At 43.6% G+C, this 19,759-nt stretch overlaps 1 protein-coding gene across 3 annotated transcripts in view; it reads right to left on the minus strand.

Annotated features, from left to right (window-relative positions):
* The window catches only part of LOC123755382 (leucine-rich repeat-containing G-protein coupled receptor 5), a 198,545-nt gene that overhangs the window by 91,121 nt on the left and 87,665 nt on the right, over positions 1–19,759 (minus strand). The window lies entirely within an intron of this gene.

Consider the following 19,759-nt stretch of genomic DNA (forward strand, 5'->3'; position numbering starts at 1 on the left):
CAGACAGTCAGTCAGTCAGTCAGTCAGTCAGTCAGTCAGTCAGTCAGTCAGTCAGTCAGTCAGTCAGTCAGTCAGACAGTCAGTCAGTCCATCAGTCAGACAGTCAGTCAGTCAGTCAGTCAGTCAGTCAGTCAGTCAGTCAGACAGTCAGTCAGTCAGTCAGTCAGTCCATCAGTCAGACAGTCAGTCAGACAGTCAGTCAGTCAGTCAGTCAGTCAGTCAGACAGTCAGTCAGTCCATCAGTCAGACAGTCAATCAGACAGTCAGTCAGTCAGACAGTCAGTCAGTCAGTCAGTCAGACAGTCAGTCAGTCAGTCAGTCAGTCAGTCAGTCAGTCCATCAGTCAGACAGTCAGTCAGACAGTCAGTCAGTCAGACAGTCAGTCAGTCAGTCAGTCAAACAATCAGTCAAACAATCAGTCAGAGAGTCAATCAGACAATCAGTCAGACAGTCAGTCAGTCAGTCAGACAGTCAGTCAGACAGTCAGTCAGTCCATCAGTCAGACAGTCAGTCAGTCAGAAGTCAGTCAGTCAGACAGTCAGTCAGTCAGTCAATCAAACAATCAGTCAAACAATCAGTCAGAGAGTCAATCAGACAATCAGTCAGACAGTCAGTCTGACAGACAGTCAGACACATTCTTCAAAACTCTGGCATTTTCATCTGTTTCACTGTCAAGACTACATGAAATTCTGATAAACGTCTTTGCCTCATTCTCTCTCTCTCTTACCGGACAGGTTAAGTCCGGTCACCGTGTGAGGTAAGTTTAGCGAGGTCGTTAATCGTAGCCATCACGACCATCTTTAAAGAACCGAAGGACAACATAAACAATATCTTACTTATTAATTCACGAAACTTTTTCATTAAAGTTACCCCATAAATCACTGCCCAAAAGTTAGATAAAACCACAGCAAAGTATATATTGTGGTTCAGTTATCTCCCGGGACCAAAGAACAACTGGAATGATCAAGAGAGAGAGAGAGAGAGAGAGAGAGAGAGAGAGAGAGAGAGAGAGAGAGAGAGAGAGAGAGAGAGAGAGAGAGAGAGAGAGAGAGAGAGAGAGAGAGAGAAGGAGAGAGAGAGGACAGCGCTGCCACCACTGATTCACAGCCCAGTTTTTGCGTGGCAATAATGGGTCAGCGAGATCGTTAGACATAATTACCAGACTATGAGAGCGGGTAGTTAGGGACGTCCACTGGCATTATGGCCAGGCCTAGAGTAAGGAGGAGAGGAGTGGAGGACAAAGAGGACGAGGAAGAGAGAGGAGGAATGGATAGGTGAGAGGAGAGGGGGAGAGGATAGGTGGGGTGGGTGAGTGGATATTTGGTGGGTGAATTCAGAGGACACCTCAAGGAGGAGATTCTCTCGGTTTCAGAGCGTCAGGCGAGACCAGTGACTGGTCGACAGGCAGCCAGTGACTGGTCGACAGGCAGGCAGGCAGCCAGTCTGAGGGCGAGGCCTGTTAGCATAACATCTGAATTCTACCCATCAGCTCTTGTGAATATATTACCCGAGACTGGCACCATGGACATAGAGGTCAACTAGGACACCTAGTACTTGCCCTAGAGGATCAATGGGGCAGTACTTGCCCATTAGGAACAATGGGAGAACAATCTGCTTCAATAGAACTTTGGACACAAGTTGCTAAACTTCCACCATGATGATAAAGTCCCTTAAGTAGCATCAAACAGTGCTCTTAACTACCCAATTACACTAATGGCCGATCAATTATCACCTCAACGTGAGAGAACAAATACTGGACAAGTCGCACCAACACACTAGTTAGTTTAGGAAAGCAATTACCGCAACTCTAAACAAAACAGATCGACAAAAACTAATTATTGCCCCACAAATTGTGATGGATTGCGTTCTGTGATTAAACGTTTTTTTTTTAATTAAAATTGACAAATTTGTGTTGCCGAAATAATTATTTGCTTCCTAGATAGGGGTATCCGGCGATGCCCGGGTCGCCCCGGCCTTCCCAGCATGCAAATGAGCCATCTGACCATGGGGTAATGTGTGGTTTGACCATTAACACCTGTACCAAATATTATATGGTTAAATCATGGAAATGTTTACCAAAAAATTATTCCTTCTTGCATGTCCTACTTTGCATGTATTCTTACTCTGTCTGCATGTCTGCTTCTGTCTGTACTATGGTTGTCTGCGTGTCTGCGTATAGTCTTAGGGGCGTGAGTCTTAGAATCACTATTCGTTGCTTAACATCACTATTTTTTATTTCTATATTTTTATTCTGAACCATCGTTAATGAATACGTGGTCCTGAAACAGAATATAGATTGTTATCTACACTTCCGGGGAATTAAAATTTTCATTCACCTCGATTCGGATTCACGAAGCAGTTACGCAAGTACTTACGATCGTGTACATCTTTCCTCAATCTCTGACGGCTTTGGTTAGATTTATTAAACAGTTTACAAGCATGAAAACTTCCCAATCAACTGTTGTTATTGTTATAAACAGCCTCCTGGTGCTTCGGAGCTCATTAACTGTTTAGTTATAGTAAACAAAGCCACCAAAGAATGAGAAAAGATGTACAGGTTCGTAAGTGCTTCGTGAATCCGGGTCCTGAACTCTTAGGAGACTCGAACAGCTTCCTATTAAGACTACTCAATAGCCCAGTTGATAAAATCTCGTCCTGACACGCTTGGGGACCGCTGTTCGAGTCTCCTAGAGTCCAGGTGAATGCAACAGAGGAATATATTACGACGACCTACATATATACACAAAACATCCACGTATACCTGGAGTACACGTACAACATCTGTATACCTGGAGTACACGTACAGTACTCCAGGTATACAGAGCGGGTGTATAGAGGAATTTGTAACTTCGTCTAACCCGTCAAGCACACACCGAAACTACGACGTTGGTACAACGTTCGAACAAGTTTTAACACCTCCTAACCAGTTATAACAACCAATATAGCCAGTTGTAACAACGTTCTAATACGCCATAAACACGTTAAGCCAAGATGTAACAACTTTATTACAAGTTGTAACAAGCGGAAAATAGAGACAGTTACGGTTTGTGTTTCCAGGGAATACATATACAAATCATAAATGTATATAGAAGAGATTTAAGTAATGGGAAGGGATTATAAACTCGAAGATGCATTTCTTGAGCGTATTGAGCCTGGTCAAAAGTTTCATTTCCAGTAATTTTGGGGGAAATATAACCAAGTGACCAAATATTACGGGTGACAGGGATGTTGTCGTCTTGGTTATATATTGAATTCGCTGGGGCTGACAGTTTGGTTACGGGGCTATTCATGCCCGTGCCACCTCTTGGGTGGCTTAATCTTCATCAGTCAATCCATCTGCTGACAGTCCCCTCTTTAGCCACACACAGCATCGCTCCTGTGCCAGGTAAGTCCACTACGGGCTCACCATAGCCCGTGCTACTTGCCCTGCTCCTGTGCCAGGTAAGCTACGGGTTCACCATAGCCTGTGCTACTTGGAACTTGTTACGAGTAGCTGAATCTATAACAACAACAACAGCTGACAGTCCCCAAGTGGGCATGTGTAAGCATAGACAACATTCGTCTCCTTCAAGGGGTTTTGTCTGGTGTCAGGAGAGTTCTTCCGTGAACAAGTTGGCATGTTGTTGTTTTAGATTCAGCTACTCGGAACAAAAGTTCCAAGTAGCACGGGCTATGGTGAGCCCGTAGTGGACTTACCTGGCACAGGAGCGGGGCAAATGCAAGTTGCCAGTTTTCTTGCTCTTATAGTTCACCCATAACACACTGTTTGACCTACATGCTTTAGATATTTCAACCCATGGATGCTTTGCTTCCATTCTGAGTTCGATGGCTTGTATATAACTCCTATTATAAGATTTTTTAGCTTTTCAGTTTAATTTTAACCATATAGCTTCATAAGAACATAAGAATTAAGGTAACTGCAGAAGGCCTATTGGCCCATACGAGGCAGCTCCTATTTATATCCACCCAAATTCATTCATATATATATCTAAAACGCTTGAAACGATCAAGGGATCCTACTTCTATTATATTATACGGTAATTGGTTCCACAAATCAACAAACCTATTACTGATCCAATACTTAACCAGTATTTCTGTGTGTGTGGGGCTCAGTTTTGATTCCCTCTCTGAAATTACAATTTAAATTTTTTCCCGATGTCGCAGTGAAATCACAACAGGGAGATATATCAATGAAAATCATTTTGAGGCAATGGAGTGACTCGAACCCGCGATCTGGTGACTCTCAGACGCCTGCCTTAACCGACTCAGCCACGACGGGGAAGAAGTTAACCAACCCGCAACTCAACTGGATTCACTCGGAGATTCTGGAGTCCCCGAGCCGGAGCCTAACCAGGATTTTACAGTCGACCCGACCACACACAGGCCTAGAGTAACGGGTTGGGCTCCAGCTCGAGGCCTCCAGAACCTATTTCTTGTTTTGGTAAAGGTAGATTAACAAGTTAGAGAAGGTTTAAAATCGAGGCTCACCATAGCCCGTGCTACCTGCCCTGCTCCTGTGCCAGGTAAGTTACGGGCTCGCCATAGCCCGTGCTGCTTGGAACTTGTTCCGAGTAGCTGAATCTATATCAACAACAGGTATAAAATAAAGTCGTGCGAATAATCTTAAGAAGCCCACGAAATGCTGTGATTGGGATAACAATGCTTGAATTGAACTTGCAGAGTGTTGGATAGAACTTCTGAGATAAAATGTAGCTTCGGCGATTAGACTAATGAGAGGCGAGGGAGCTAACTAATTTACGCTCAGTTCAAAAGGTGGGAAGAAATGAACAATGTATATTAAAGTATAACGAGAGAGGATATATGAGAACAAAAATAAATGACAAACGTACAATATAACCAATAAAGAGATTTCTCAGTACTTAAGTATATATCACATGTAATACAAATACTCCCACCTCCATCACACATACACATTAAATATATTTATTCTGACAATAGGAACTGCCTCGTATGGGTCAATAGGCACTCTGTAGTTACATTCATTCTTAATGTTCTTATGTTCATTATGTTACTCGGTAATCTGTTCTAGAAATTTATTTGGTATTTATTTCTATACCAGGCACATTGGGTTGTGCGAGAACATATCACTGGTGTTCTTACATTCTTGCAAAGCCACTAATACATTTCGGGCAGGTCATTAATGTAACCGATAATAGTAATTAAAAAAAGTACATTGTAGCAAAATTTGATTTCAAAGTGAGAGAGTGTGTAGCACAAGATACAGTATGAGTTTGAAGCACAAATTGACACTCCTGTTATCAAACCAGTATGTTGACCAGACCACACACTAGAAGGTGAAGAGACGACGACGTTTAGGTCCGTCCTGGACCATTCTCAAGTCGATTGGACCATTCTCAAGTCGACGACAATCGACTTGAGAATGGTCCAGGACGGACCTAAACGTCGTCGTCCCTTCACCTTCTAGTGTGTGGTCTGGTCAACATACTTTAGCCACGTTATTGTGATTCATCGCCTACATCAAACCAGTCTTACCCCAGGTCTTTCCTAAATGCAAACTTATCCAATTTATATCCATTGTTTAGTGAATATCCTGTTTATATCCAATTTATATCCTGTTTCAATTCTTCCTCCGTAGTCTGACACCGTCCCATTGCTTAGTGTTCTATTATGTGTTCATTTATTTAATACTTTATTAATATTCTCCTTGTTATACGCATTCATTCACGTTCACACTTCAATCATGTCACCAGCTGTACCGTAATGTGATCGGGTTATTGGGTTTTGAAGTGACAGATGATGACAAATATAAAGTTCTGAGGTTGGGTATTAGTTTGTCAACAGTAATGATAAAGTTACAGGCTATCAGCTGGATGGTGTTGTGATGAAGTCTGACTGTATAAAGGATCTGGGGGTCACGATTAGTAAGAATTTAAAACCAAAAGAATCAAATGCATAAGTGCAGGCGATGAGTTACAATAACGTGGCTGAAGTATGTTGACCAGACCACACACACTAGAAGGTGAAGGGACGACGACGTTTCGGTCCGTCCTGGACCATTCTCAAGTCGATTGTCACAATCGACTTGAGAATGGTCCAGGACGGCCCGAAACGTCGTCGTCCCTTCACTTTCTAGTATGTGGTCTGGTGAACAAATGCATAAGTGTTCGAAATAAGGGAAAAAATGACACTGGGACGTATTTCTACAAGAGTTAGCAATTAAACACCTGGTGTTATTCTTCAATTATATCCTGCTCTTGTTAGGCCCCATTTAAATTATACAGTTCAGTTTTAGTCCCCGTGCTATAGAATGGACATATATTCACCAGAACGCGTCTAGCGCAGGATGACAAAGTTAGTCCCGCAAATTACAAACCTTCCATATGGAGAGAGATTAAAAAAAACTTAATGTACATTCTATAGAAATGCGAAGAGTTAAGGGTGACAAGATTGAAGTGTTCAAGTGGATGAATGGGTATAACAAGGAAAATATTAATAAGAACGTAAATATATCAAGACAGAATAGAATACGACACATTGGATATAAAATAGGATAAATTTAGATTTGGGAAATATCTGGGTAAATACTGGTTTGATAACAGGGTTGTCGATGTGTGAAAGCAATTACCGGGTAACATAATAGACGTAGGATCCCTTCATTGTTTCAAGCTTAGGTTAGACGTATATATTAATGAGTTTAGGTAGATGTAACGAGTTACAGCCCCACTCCTGTGCCAGGTAAATTCACACGGGCTCACCATAGCCTGTGCTACTATAAATTTTTTATTCCGAGTAGCTGAATCTTAAACAACAACAGTGTTGGTATAAAGTAGGCGTTGTCTTTTGACCATGTCGTAGCTCAGTCGATTAAAGCAGCGTCTGGGATGCTCTCGGACGCAGATTCGAATCCTTGTCACGGCCCTTGTGGATTTGTTGATTGATTGATTGATGAAGATTAAGCCACCGAAAAGGTGGCACGGGCATGAATAGCCCGTAAGTGGTGGCCCTTTTGAGCCATTACCAGTATCAAGAGCTGATACAGGAGATCTGTGGAGGTGCGACTGTATTCTGCGTGACGGGAGATGTCTCCCGTGTGGATTAGTTCATAGGCTTTGCCAACTGTGGGCCAATAGGCCTTCTGCAGTTTCCACTGATTATTTTGTTCTTATGTTCTTATACTAAGAAGCAATCCCAAGGTGGCGATTATCCCAACTTGATGAAGTCAGGCGAATTCTGGTCACGGGTCAGTTTGTTGCTGACTGTGAAGGAGAGAGTTTATAGTGCCACGTTTCCTTCGTTAAAGTGTAAGTTGACTTACCATAGTAAAGCTCATCTTCGTGTGAGTGTAGGTGGTCCCTCTCGTCGTGTGGGTGTAGGAGGTCCCTCTCGTTGTGTGGGTGTAGGTAGTCCCTCTCGTCGTGTGAGTGTTGGTGGTCCCTCTCGTCGTGTGAGTGTTGGTGGTCCCTCTCGTCGTGAGAGTGTAGGTGGTCCCTCTCGTCGTGTGAGTGTAGGTGGTCCCTCTCGTCGTGTGAGTGTAGGTGGTCCCTCTCGTCGTGTGAGTGTTGGTGGTCCCTCTCGTCGTGTGAGTGTAGGTGGTCCCTCTCGTCGTGTGAGTGTAGGTGGTCCCTCTCGTCGTGTGAGTGTTGGTGGTCCCTCTCGTCGTGTGAGTGTTGGTGGTCCCTCTCGTCGTGTGAGTGTTGGTGGTCCCTCTCGTCGTGAGAATGTAGGTGGTCCCTCTCGTCGTGAGAGTGTAGGTGGACCCTCTCGTCGTGTGAGTGTTGGTGGTCCCTCTCGTCGTGAGAGTAGGTGGAGGTCCCTATCGTCCTCCGTGAAGCTAGCCTCACACGTCAGGCCGCTTACGTTTGACAAACAGACTAACAAACATTCTCCCTTAAATATGAATACATTAACACCTACTTTCCGTCCACAGAAGAGAAGATGGCTGAACCTACAGACCTTAAATCTGCAACAACCGGGTCCCAGACTGAACAACAGTCGATGAAGAGGAACATTCCCTCACAAGAGTCGCAAGAACAATGCGAGTCAAGAGTGGAATGTTTCCCACGAAATGTTGAATGGAACGTTAGCCAAGTGTCGTGTACAAGAGCCTACGAGTCTAGACACACTGCTGAGGTTGATAGAGGAGTCTAGTGGACTTGATACCTGGAGCAGAGAGGAATGCATGTGTACCCGGGTCGAAGGCATCTATCTGCAGGTGTTTCAAGAGTGTGTGTAGCGAGTCCTGGAGAGTGAGGGCGGTGTGTGGGGGCGCTCGCGAGCCTCACGGGTCACTAGTACTCACTCGACGGTATACAAGGAAAGTCGCTCTTCTGCACTCAATCCATCCTTCCAGAAGAGGTCATAAAAGCACTCGCCCGCGTTCTATAGTGAGTATTCGATGCGCATTTGTGTGGGTATTTTTATTTTGGCCATCTATTAAAACCTGTGTGTTTATTATTAAAGACACTGTAATTTAGCATTGCTACATGATAAAATCACTATGTAAATATATTTATACAATTTCAGGGATAACTAGAGTGTGTCTCTGCGATATCATTGTCCATTCAGATTATCTTTGTGTGTGTACTCGCCTAGATGTGCTTGCAGGGCCCCTGACCCTGCCTTCCAAACGTTCTTAGATCAATGCAATTAATTTTTCATGCTTTTAATGTATTTACATTTAAAAATTTGGAACCGATTTAGCTTCAATGTCTCATGCATCTAATATACCATTTATTGACAGCTCTAACACTGAAAAAGTTGTTCATGCCTATGACTTATTTGCATTTCCAGTTTCCATCCTAAGTTTTCCTCGTTGTGCTGTTCCTTGTTTTGATCAACGCTGCTTTGTCTACTTTGTCAATTTCTCTTAGAATCATATATATATATATTGTTATCATGTATCCCATAACTCTTCTTTCCTCCATTGTGGTAAGGTCCAGTTCTTTGTCCTTCCTCATAGCTCAATCTCCTCAGTTCCGGAACGAGTCTCGTTGCATATCTTTGGACCTTTTTTAGTTTCTCCTTGTTCTTTTTCAAATAAGAGTTCCATGCTGGGGATGCATATTCAGTTCAAATATGGGCCTCACCTTCACTGTATATAGGACCCAGAAAGTCTATTTGTCCAAGTTTCTGATGGAAACACGGATGTTGGCCAGTATGCCATATGCAACTGTCGTTATTCTGCTAATGTGAGCTTCTGGCGTCAGAATTGGGGTCATGTCCACTCCCAGGTCTTTCTCCTTTTCTGACTGAATAATTTATCTTCCCTCCATCGTATACTGCTGTACTGATCTTCTCACTTCTGTTCCAATTCTCATAACTTTGCATTTGGCAGGATTAAATTCTAGCAGGCATTTTTCAGAACTCTTCTTTAGTGTTCAAATCCACTTGCAATACATCAAAATTTAACCCTGACCGGACTTCTCCTTAGTTCCGCATCATGTGATATAAATACAGCTGTGTATTTTGTATAATTGTATAAATACAAAAACACAACAGCTGCGCATGCGTGAATACCAGCGGTACAAATTGATATATGTATGAGATTGTGTGATTGCGTCTGAAGCTGTTATCTTCTCCCCCACAGACGGACTGTAGCTGTTATCTTCTCCCCCACAGACGGACTGTAGCTGTTATCTTCTCCCCCACAGACGGACTGTAGCTGTTATCTTCTCCCCCACAGATGGACTGTAGCTGTTATCTTCTCCCCCACAGACGGACTGTAGCTGTTATCTTCTCCCCCACAGACGGACTGTAGCTGTTATCTTCTACCCCACAGACGGACTGTAGCTGTTATCTTCTACCCCACAGACGGACTGTAGCTGTTATCTTCTACCCCACAGACGGACTGTAGCTGTTATCTTCTCCCCCACAGACGGACTGTAGCTGTTATCTTCTACCCCACAGACGGACTGTAGCTGTTATCTTCTCCCCCACAGATGGACTGTAGCTGTTATCTTCTCCCCCACAGACGGACTGCAGCTGTTATCTTCTCCCCCACAGACGGACTGTAGCTGTTATCTTCTCCCCCACAGACGGACTGTAGCTGTTATCTTCTCCCCACAGACGGACTGTAGCTGTTATCTTCTACCCCACAGACGGACTGTAGCTGTTATCTTCTCCCCCACAGACGGACTGTAGCTGTTATCTTCTCCCCCACAGACGGACTGTAGCTGTTATCTTCTACCCCACAGACGGACTGTAGCTGTTATCTTCTCCCCCACAGACGGACTGTAGCTGTTATCTTCTACCCCACAGACGGACTGTAGCTGTTATCTTCTCCCCCACAGACGGACTGTAGCTGTTATCTTCTACCCCACAGACGGACTGTAGCTGTTATCTTCTCCCCACAGACAGACGTTCGGACTGCAGCTGTGTATGCAGTGGCGAGGACTGAGGTCGTTCCGCAGAATTAATTACGTCTTCCTAATCACCTTCACCGTCGTTCATCAGGACGTCACTGTACAAATTACAAGAACGTGAAAACGTGATATTTCTACAAGAAAATAATCAACACCCATGTCCCTGAAGGGCCTGAGGGTTTCAGGGACATGGGTATTGAAGAGCCTGAGGGATTCAGGGACATGGGTATTGAAGAGACTGAAGGGTTCAGGGACAGGGTATGGAAAGGCCTGAGGGGTTCAGGGACATGGGTATTGAAGAGCCTGAAGGGTTCAGGGACAGGGTATGGAAGGGCCTGAGGGGTTCAGGGACATGGGTATTGAAGAGCCTGAAGGGTTCAGGGACAGGGTATTGAAGGGCCTGAGGGGTTCAGGGACATGGGTATTGAAGAGCCTGAAGGGTTCAGGGACAGGGTATGGAAGGGCCTGAGGGGTTCAGGGACAAGGGTATTGAAGAGCCTGAAGGGTTCAGGGACAGGGTATGGAAGGGTCTGAGGGGTTCAGGGACAAGGGTATTGAAGAACCGGAGGGGGTTCAGGGCCGCGGGTTCCATCCTATCATACGACTTCAATATTTTCTCGCGATGACGTCGTCTCTATCCCACACGACACAGTGGAGCCTTAACTCTTCATCACTCTCTCAAAAACTTTTATTATGTGGGAAGTTGGTGTGATTGGTCTGTAATTCTTAGCCCACGGTTAGGTCCCTCCCTTGTGTAGAGTGAGGGGGGGGGCAAAGCAGCGGCTTTGATCAGCGAGATGATCTGCAGGTGAGATGCGAGATCAAGTGCTTACACCTGCAGATCAGCGAGATGATCTGCAGGTGAGATGCGAGATCAAGTGCTTACACCTGCAGATCAGCGAGATGATCTGCAGGTGAGATGCGAGATCAAGTGCTTACACCTGCAGATCAGCGAGATGATCTGCAGGTGAGATGCGAGATCAAGTGCTTACACCTGCAGATCAGCGAGATGATCTGCAGGTGAGATGCGAGATCAAGTGTTTACACCTGCAGATCAGCGAGATGATCTGCAGGTGAGATGCGAGATCAAGTGCTTACACCTGCAGATCAGCGAGATGATCTGCAGGTGTAAGCGCTTGTGGCAGGAGAGAGATGAGTTACAGCCCCGCTCCTGTGCCTGGTAAGTCCTCTACGGGCTCACCATAGCCCGTGCTACTTTGGAACTTTTGTTCTAAGTAGTTGAATCTAAAACAACAACAACAGCTTGTGGCATCTCCCCCAGTGTCCAAACTCTCTCTTCACTTCACTTAAGTGCTTGTGATACTGGCACTTTTTGTATTTCATTTATAAATATTTAACTTTCCACGAGTCTGGCCCCAGGGGCTGAGTGCATGTTGTCAATTTCTCTTTCAAAATCAATAGAACTCGTGTTGATATCATTCGTATTTTTCTGGAGTTCAGATATCATGCATAAAGAAGCTATCCGGATCCTCCAGTTCCATAGTTTATTAGGGTGTTAAACATGTCCTCATTCTGATTACTTTAGGATCTCTCTAAGAAGTCCTCTGTCGTCCTAAGAAAGAACCTTCACTTATAAGGCTCATTTCACTAGGCTCCTCTCACCACAGCTGGAGATCTCAAGACATTCAACCATTCCCCTAAATTAACACAACCTGAGACCCGACAGAACTCCTCTTAATTGTCTAAGATGCAGTAAGAGCGGCGATTGTGAAGCTGGAGTTGTCTCCATTAGCCTCGGATGAGCTCCTCTCATCCCGAGTTAAAGACACATGTTTACACACATGGCCTGGAAACCGCAGGTGTCGACCAGAGGCTGGGGATGCGATACAGACATTCCTGACTGGAATGACTGTGTCTGTTAAGTCAAGGAATGTATTCATTAGTCTTCAGTAGGAATTTTAACAGCAGATTTTAAGGAGTATTGCCTCGAGATCACTTGACGCTTCTCGGAAGTGAATTCAATTGATCGTGTAAATGTCACCAGAGAGAATTGTTTTGAAGTTAATATGAATATTAATATACACCGTGAACTTATTTATTGTTTTAAAACTTATTGTTTTGAAGTTAATATGAATATTAATATACACTGCGAACTTATTTATTGTTTTAAAACTTAATGTTTTGAAGTTAATATGAATATTCATATACACCGTGAACTTATTTACACTATGTGTACTTCCTAGCTGCTCTGACTACTAGGAATTTCCTAAGTAAAACCTATGATTTCAGCTGCACCTCCTTAATAACCTATGTGTGTATGTCTCTCTTTCTTATTCCCAATCTGTATCTCTGTTGCCTTTCTCCTATCGCTCCTCCCCTCACCTCTCTTTCTGTCCAACTTTCTCCCTTCTCTCTCTCTCCCCCTTCCCACTCTCCATCTCTATTCCTCCCTGCGGGGTGAGGGGGAGGGGGGGGGGAACTCGATATAAGCCTAACATGTACTGTATATAGAAAGCGGCTGCCTGTCCCCCGACACAATGACTATTAAAATTGTATTACTGTAATAAAAAAAATACATTTTTATTTTTTTAAATATTTAGTAAGGCATACCTGGTGGGCAGTGTCAAAATTAGTCATAGGGGATCAATATGAGATCATGGCATGCTATTCCCACTCAAATTCTGGCAACCCCCGTGAAGCCAATGTCAGTCCTGTACCTCAGACTGTTCCCCCTGCAAAGTTGAGTGAGGCTAGCCCCAGGCATCTGGCCTCCAACATTTGATATACACTCTCCAATAATAGGCATATTTATACTATAGATACTATCTCACCGATACGATACTATCTTGTATAGATACTCTATCTATAGATACTATACTATCTTGTACTTTATGTGTAGGCATAACTACTAGGAAAACTACAAATAATTCATTACAAAAGTTTACCGGCTGTAAAGTTCGACAAGACAAAACAAAAAGTTCTGATAGGGGAAAAAGAGAAGCGGATAATAAGATTCAAATGAGAGTTAAGGTTTCGACAGAAGTAAAAGTTAGAAGGAAGTGAAAGGTTAGAGTCAAAGTTTAAATTGGTCGTATTGAAAATCGTTTAGGTGGTGGACAGGGAGGGTGGACAAGGAGGGGAAGGGGAGGGGGGGTGAAACCTGAAGATTACGAGGCAGTTAGGACCCCAGAACCGCCAATTGCAGCAACAACCTTACACAAATCTGACTTAAGAAACTATTTACCTTTTATGCAAGGAGGAATATGGAGAGAGACAGAGAGAGAGAAAGAGAGAGAGAGAGAGAGAGAGAGAGAGAGAGAGAGAGAGAGAGAGAGAGAGAGAGAGAGAGAGAGAGAGAGAGAGAGAGAGAGAGAGAGAGAGGAGAGACAGACAGACAGAAGGAGAGACAGAGAGACAGAGAAAGAGACAGAGAGGGAGACATAGAGAGAGAGAGAGAGAGAGAGAGAGAGAGAGAGAGAGAGAGAGAGAGAGAGAGAGAGAGAGAGAGAGAGAGAGAGAGAGAGAGAGAGAGAGAGACAGAGAGAGGGAGAGACAGAGAGAGAGAGAGAGAGAGAGAGAGAGAGAGAGAGAGAGAGAGAGAGAGAGAGAGAGAGAGAGAGAGAGGGAGAGAGAGAGAGAGAGAGAGAGAGAGAGAGAGAGAGAGAGAGAGAGAGAGAGAGAGAGAGAGAGAGAGAGAGAGAGAGAGAGAGAGAGAGAGAGAAGTAGGAAGTGATGTGGTGCAGGCAGACTCCATATACATTTTTAAGTGTAAATATGATAGAGCCCAGTAGGCTCAGGAACCTTTACAGCTGTTGAGTGACAGTTGAGAGGCGGGACCAAAGAGCCGAAGCTCAACCCCCCCCCCGCAAGCACAACTAGGTGAGTTTACACAGGACGCAGCAGCACTAACTCCAAGGTACCTATTTAATCCCGGGTGAACAGGGAGTGTTGAATCAGGGTAAACACAGACGTGCTCGAGTGTGTCGAGTCTCAACACACGGGGGTATGTGTCCGGGGTATGTGTCCGGAGTATGTGTCCGGGGTATGTGTCCGGGGTATGTGTGTGTCCGGACCACTCGCGAATGTGTACAACCCAAGTAAAAAGAACAGCGAATCAGGGAAGAAAAGTGCTTGGTTAGGGAGAACAAATTAGAACAAAAAATAACTTTCACGTAGTTGTTGTTTTTGTCGTGTGAACTTGTGGTTAAAAACTTTGAAGTTTGCGCAAAAAAAAGTGGTTATATAAAAAAAATTTTGGCAGTACAGAAATACACAATCTTCCCATCCTAGTCTGATCTTTCTTATTTTTGCTATAGTATTATAAAACACCACAAGGTTCGTTTGACATGGTTTCCCCCTTCCTTCGTGTTGGTATTTGTCTCCACACGCAGTCCTGCGTCACAGACACGTGTCCCAGGATGTTGTAATGCATCAAAGTCTGCCTCCAACATTCCTCACGTGTCCTGCCCAGTTCTGTCTCGTCAGCAAACACACACACGGAATCATTCAGAATCTTGTAAACCACATATGTAAGACCAATCCTGGAGTATGCGGGCCCCAACATGGAGCCCCGTATCTTGTCAAGCACAAGACGAAGCTGGAAAAAGTTCAGAGATATGCCACTAGACTAGTCCCAGAACTAAGAGGCATGAGTTACGAGGAAAGGCTGCGTGAAATGCACCTCACGACACTGGAAGACAGAAGAATATGGGGAGACATGATCACCACCTACAAAATTATCAGAAGAATTGACAGGGAAGATATGGATAAATTGTTTAACACGGATGGTACGCGAACAAGGGGACACAGGTGGAAACTGAGTATCCAAATGAGCCACAGGGACGTTAGAAAGAACTTTTTCATTGTCAGAGTAGTTAGTAAATAGAATGCATTAGGCAGTGATGTGGTGGAGGCTGACTCCATACACAGTTTCAAATGTAAATATGATAGAGCTCAATATAGGCTCAGGAACCTGTACATCAGTTGATTGACGGTTGAGAGGCGGGACCAAAGAGCCAGAACCCAACCCCCGCAAGCACAACTAGATGAGTATACACGAGTCTATTTCGCTAACAATATCATTATTGTATTCTAACAATAACAATGGTCCCAGCCCTGAACCTTGTGGGGACCCCACTTACCACCGTTTTCCATTTTCTAGTTTCCATCCTCTTACTGTTACTCGCTATTTCCTGATCGTTAATTAGTTCCTCTCCCTACTTAGCATTCTACATTCTTAATAGTCATGTTCTCTAGCTTGGCTAAGATCATCTTATGTGGGACTACGTTAAATAATACGTAGTCTCTTCGGCCTTGAGTGTATGATAAACATCTGACTGTTCTCACTGGAAAAAACAACTTGTATTCAAAAACTTTACACCAGTTATAGGTTTCAGCTAACAGCAAATTTAATCTGCTAACCAACTTTCACATCTGTCATTGGTTATAACATCCAGCAGTGACTTGCCAACATTTGGCACTAAGACGACACCTTTCACGGTTTACCGCAGGCAGTTGTAACTATTCTGGCCGCAGATGTACACTAAAGTAACTTGTTTTAGACGTGTAACTTTGGCATTAAACTGGTGTCAGAAACACCATCATATGCGGTGACAGAAGACCTAGACAGTAACTGGGCCAGCAAGCACCTGGACCAGCAAGCACCTGGACCAGCAAGCACCTGGACCAGCAAGCACCTGGACCAGCAAGCACCTGGACCAGCAAGCACCTGGACCAGCAAGCACCTGGACCAGCAATCACTACACATAACCTACCTGGTCTCCACCTGGGGACACCTGTCATAAGGATCATGATGCTCACCTGCAGAGAGAACATTTGGTTAATATCATTCAATATCATAACTAAAAGAAAAATAAATAAAATATGAAACAAATTATCAACTAAGATTCAGATGAATAAGTTGAAATTTTCCTGAGGAACTTAGACAACGTTAACCGTCTTGGTTATGTTCTTCAAGTACAGAGCAGCTAATAATACTGATAAGTACTAAATATGAATAATATTAATGCATAACACTTCACGCACTAAACACTAATATTATTAATATAACAATTAATCAATGACAGGAAAATATGGATTGGACAGCGACTAAAAATCAGTCTGTCAATTTCCAGCCTTTTTTAGGGTCCACAAGTAGATCGCTCTGTGAGGAAATAATTTGTTGTATAAAATTGTCTCGGCTACCGCTAAATTATTTCCATACTGGGAAATGCATTGTTTGGTTCCGTCTCTGAGTTACCTGCTTGATGGGGTTCTGGGAGTTCTTCTACTCCCCGAGGCCGGCCCGAGGCCAGGCTGGACCAAACACGTGTTCCATAATATATAATATACATCAAGTAGCAATTAGAAGAAGGATGTGTGGAGAGAGAGAGAGAGAGAGAGAGAGAGAGAGAGAGAGAGAGAGAGAGAGAGAGAGAGAGAGAGAGAGAGAGAGAGAGAGAGAGAGAGAGAGAGAAAGAGAGAGAGAGAGAGAGAGAGAGAGAGAGAGAGAGAGAGAGAGAGAGAGAGAGAGAGAGAGAGAGAGAGAGAAAGAGAGAAAGAGAGAGAGAGAGAGAGAGAGAGAGAGAGAGAGAGAGAGAGAGAGAGAGAGAGAGAGAGAGAGAGAGAGAGAGAGAGAGAGAGAGAGAGGGGGGGGGGGGGGAGCAGGGCATCAGGGCATCTGCGGCTAGTTGGTCTACGGGAACAATGCCTTCATTAGTCTGGAGAAGAACCATCTTGAGTTACTTGGTATATGACTTCATATACCAACTAACTCAAGATGTGAGTTGGAATCTTCAAGACTTGCTTAACAACTCTCTCTGGTTCACAAGAACCACACAAGCGCACAAACGCTTCCACAAGCAGCATGGTGGGTAGTACAGGCGAGAGAGACGAGGAGAGGGAGATAATGAAAGAGGAAGGTAGAGAGATAAACGAAAAGATACGGCTGGATAAAAGAGATTTCGAGAAATAGAGATGGAAAGAGAACCATCTTTGACAATATACAGGAATGAGAGACAGCCTGAGGAAGGGAAGGAAGCTTTACAATCTTGGTGGTGCAGGCGCCAATGGAAAAAAAATGAATCTTTAGCGACATGACTGAAGAACGTTGATAGCAAGTCTGTTACAGTTTTCGTTCTACTTTAGACAATTACAATAATACAGTGAGGAATTTTTTACAACAGTCTTCACTATTTGTATTCCCCAAACGATGCAGTAATAGTCCCCACTATTACTGCATATGTTATAGCTACTGCTATGATGGAAGATACAAGTACTGTAAGTTTTGGAGGATGAGTTGAGATATATGCCAAGTACTTATACTCATTGTAAGTATTTCACACTCATTGTATTGCCTCCACAATAGACCTGCCTCCCTTCAAAACTACTGACTAGTAGTTTTCAGGTAGCGAAAACCCCCCATTTTTTTTTTTACAAAAGTTGAACCTCTCCCTCCTTGTCCTCTTTTTTTTCAAGAGACCTATTCAATATTTTTTTTTACGTCAGATGCCTCTTCGCAAGAGCTATCACCTCTGCGTTCCTCAAAGCCCTCAGCCCACTTCACCAATCTGATATTTAATAAGGGCGGGCGTTGGGCTGTTGAAGATGTGGATAAGGCTGGTATTATTGATCAGTCAGCTGTTCTGGAGATGTTGGTCAGGCTCTGGTGTCAAGGTGTCAGGAGAATGTGCTGTCAGTTGACACGTGTCAGGAGTAAGATTTTTCCAAAGATTTAACCGACAATTCATCGCTGCAGAGTTTTGACACCAAACGGACTACGGGCTCACCATAGCCCGTGCTACTTGGAACTTTGTTTCAGGTAGTGAATCTTTAACAACAACAACAACACCACCAAACGGAAACTGTTATATAATGTAAACACTGCTAAGCCTCTGCCAAATGTTATCGCCTCGTTAGCCTGCTAAGCCTTGTTAGGCGAACGCCAACTAACGCACTGTTCAATAACATTTAAGTAAACAAATATTAATAAACCTATACAGCAAGTAAACAGGTTTGGCTTTAAAACTAAATCTAAATAATATTGTATAAACAATAGAGGCTTCTTGCACCCTTGTTGCGCCATAACTCTCGCATGATAATATGCTTATTGACCTCTACAATATTTCCTCTCCTCTTACTCTCTCCTACCCCACTTTCCCTCACTCCTCCTCCCTCCCTTTCTCCCTGTGTGTGTGTGTGTGTGTGTGTGTGTGTGTGTGTGTGTGTGTGTGTCTCTGTGTGTGTGTGTGTGTGTGTGTATTCACCTAGTTGTGTTTGCGGGGGTTGAGCTCCGGCTCTTTGGTCCCGCCTCTTAACTGTCAACCAACTAATCAACTGGTGTACCAATTCCTGAGCCTATTGAGCTCTATCATATCTACAATTGAAACTGTGTATGGCCTCCATACAGTGTGTGTGTCTTAGTAAACAAATATTACAAAACCATGAAAAATTGCCAAAAGAAATCTAGGGGAACAAATCCCCGACTCCAGAAGACGTCCAAATCGCTGGAGGTAACTTTAGGAGGGAATATTTCTTAAGGGAAGGCAATGTGGGTGACCCCCGACCAGCTTATGACAGTCACACACCACGTATATGTCACCCTGAAAAGTCTGGCCTCCGTCCTAGGACAAAGATAAATAGACCAAAAAGAAACAGATACAGACATGAAAGAGTTTTTCAAATGTATCGGAGAAATACATTTTAAGTTTAAATTACATAGAATCGGCTTGGAAATTGAATGGAAAAAACACGATAAAAGCAACACTTTTTTTCCATTTCACCTACAACAGAGAATTTACCAATTATATTTGCATACATGTGCTGCAAACAAGCGAATAAAAAGGCAATGAGCAATTATACACCAGCCGCCAATTATTCGACAAGACAAACACAAACACACGGGAACACAGCGAGCCAAACACGCATCCGGTGTTTGTGTTCGTCGAGCAGCGGGTGTTTTTTGGGGGGAAGTTTCCCAGTATTTCAGATATTTCTACCACTGGTAATTTCCCCCCCTCGACCATCGCCAATATCTAACAAAACGTTATTTTTTTACTTTTCTTAAATGGCTCGTTAAAGCAGGTGTCTGGAAATCATCAGAAAGCCGTTTCAAGTCACCTCATTTCCCGAAAATGACTCACTAACATATCACGCCATTTTGGTTGTTGTTGTGATTTGAAGCAAGTAAGGGTGTGAATACCATTACCTGTAGGCCAGAATGTCGGCGGATTATTTGTAAAAATCCTGGTTGGGCACCGGTTTGGGTCTCCAGAACTTCCAAAGTGAATACTCATTTTGTGTACCTGCCACAGTTGTAAGTCAACCATTGAAGATAAATGATTCTATTTTGATTCAGATTAGATTTTTCTTGATACTTTAATTCTTGCCCCTCATATGCACACTGTAAAAGTCAAATGCGTTTTTTTATGTTAATTTGTTTTGTGTTATTGTTAAGT

Source organism: Procambarus clarkii, chromosome 20 (assembly GCF_040958095.1).
Source record: "Procambarus clarkii isolate CNS0578487 chromosome 20, FALCON_Pclarkii_2.0, whole genome shotgun sequence".
Taxonomy (NCBI): Eukaryota; Metazoa; Arthropoda; class Malacostraca; order Decapoda; family Cambaridae; genus Procambarus; species Procambarus clarkii.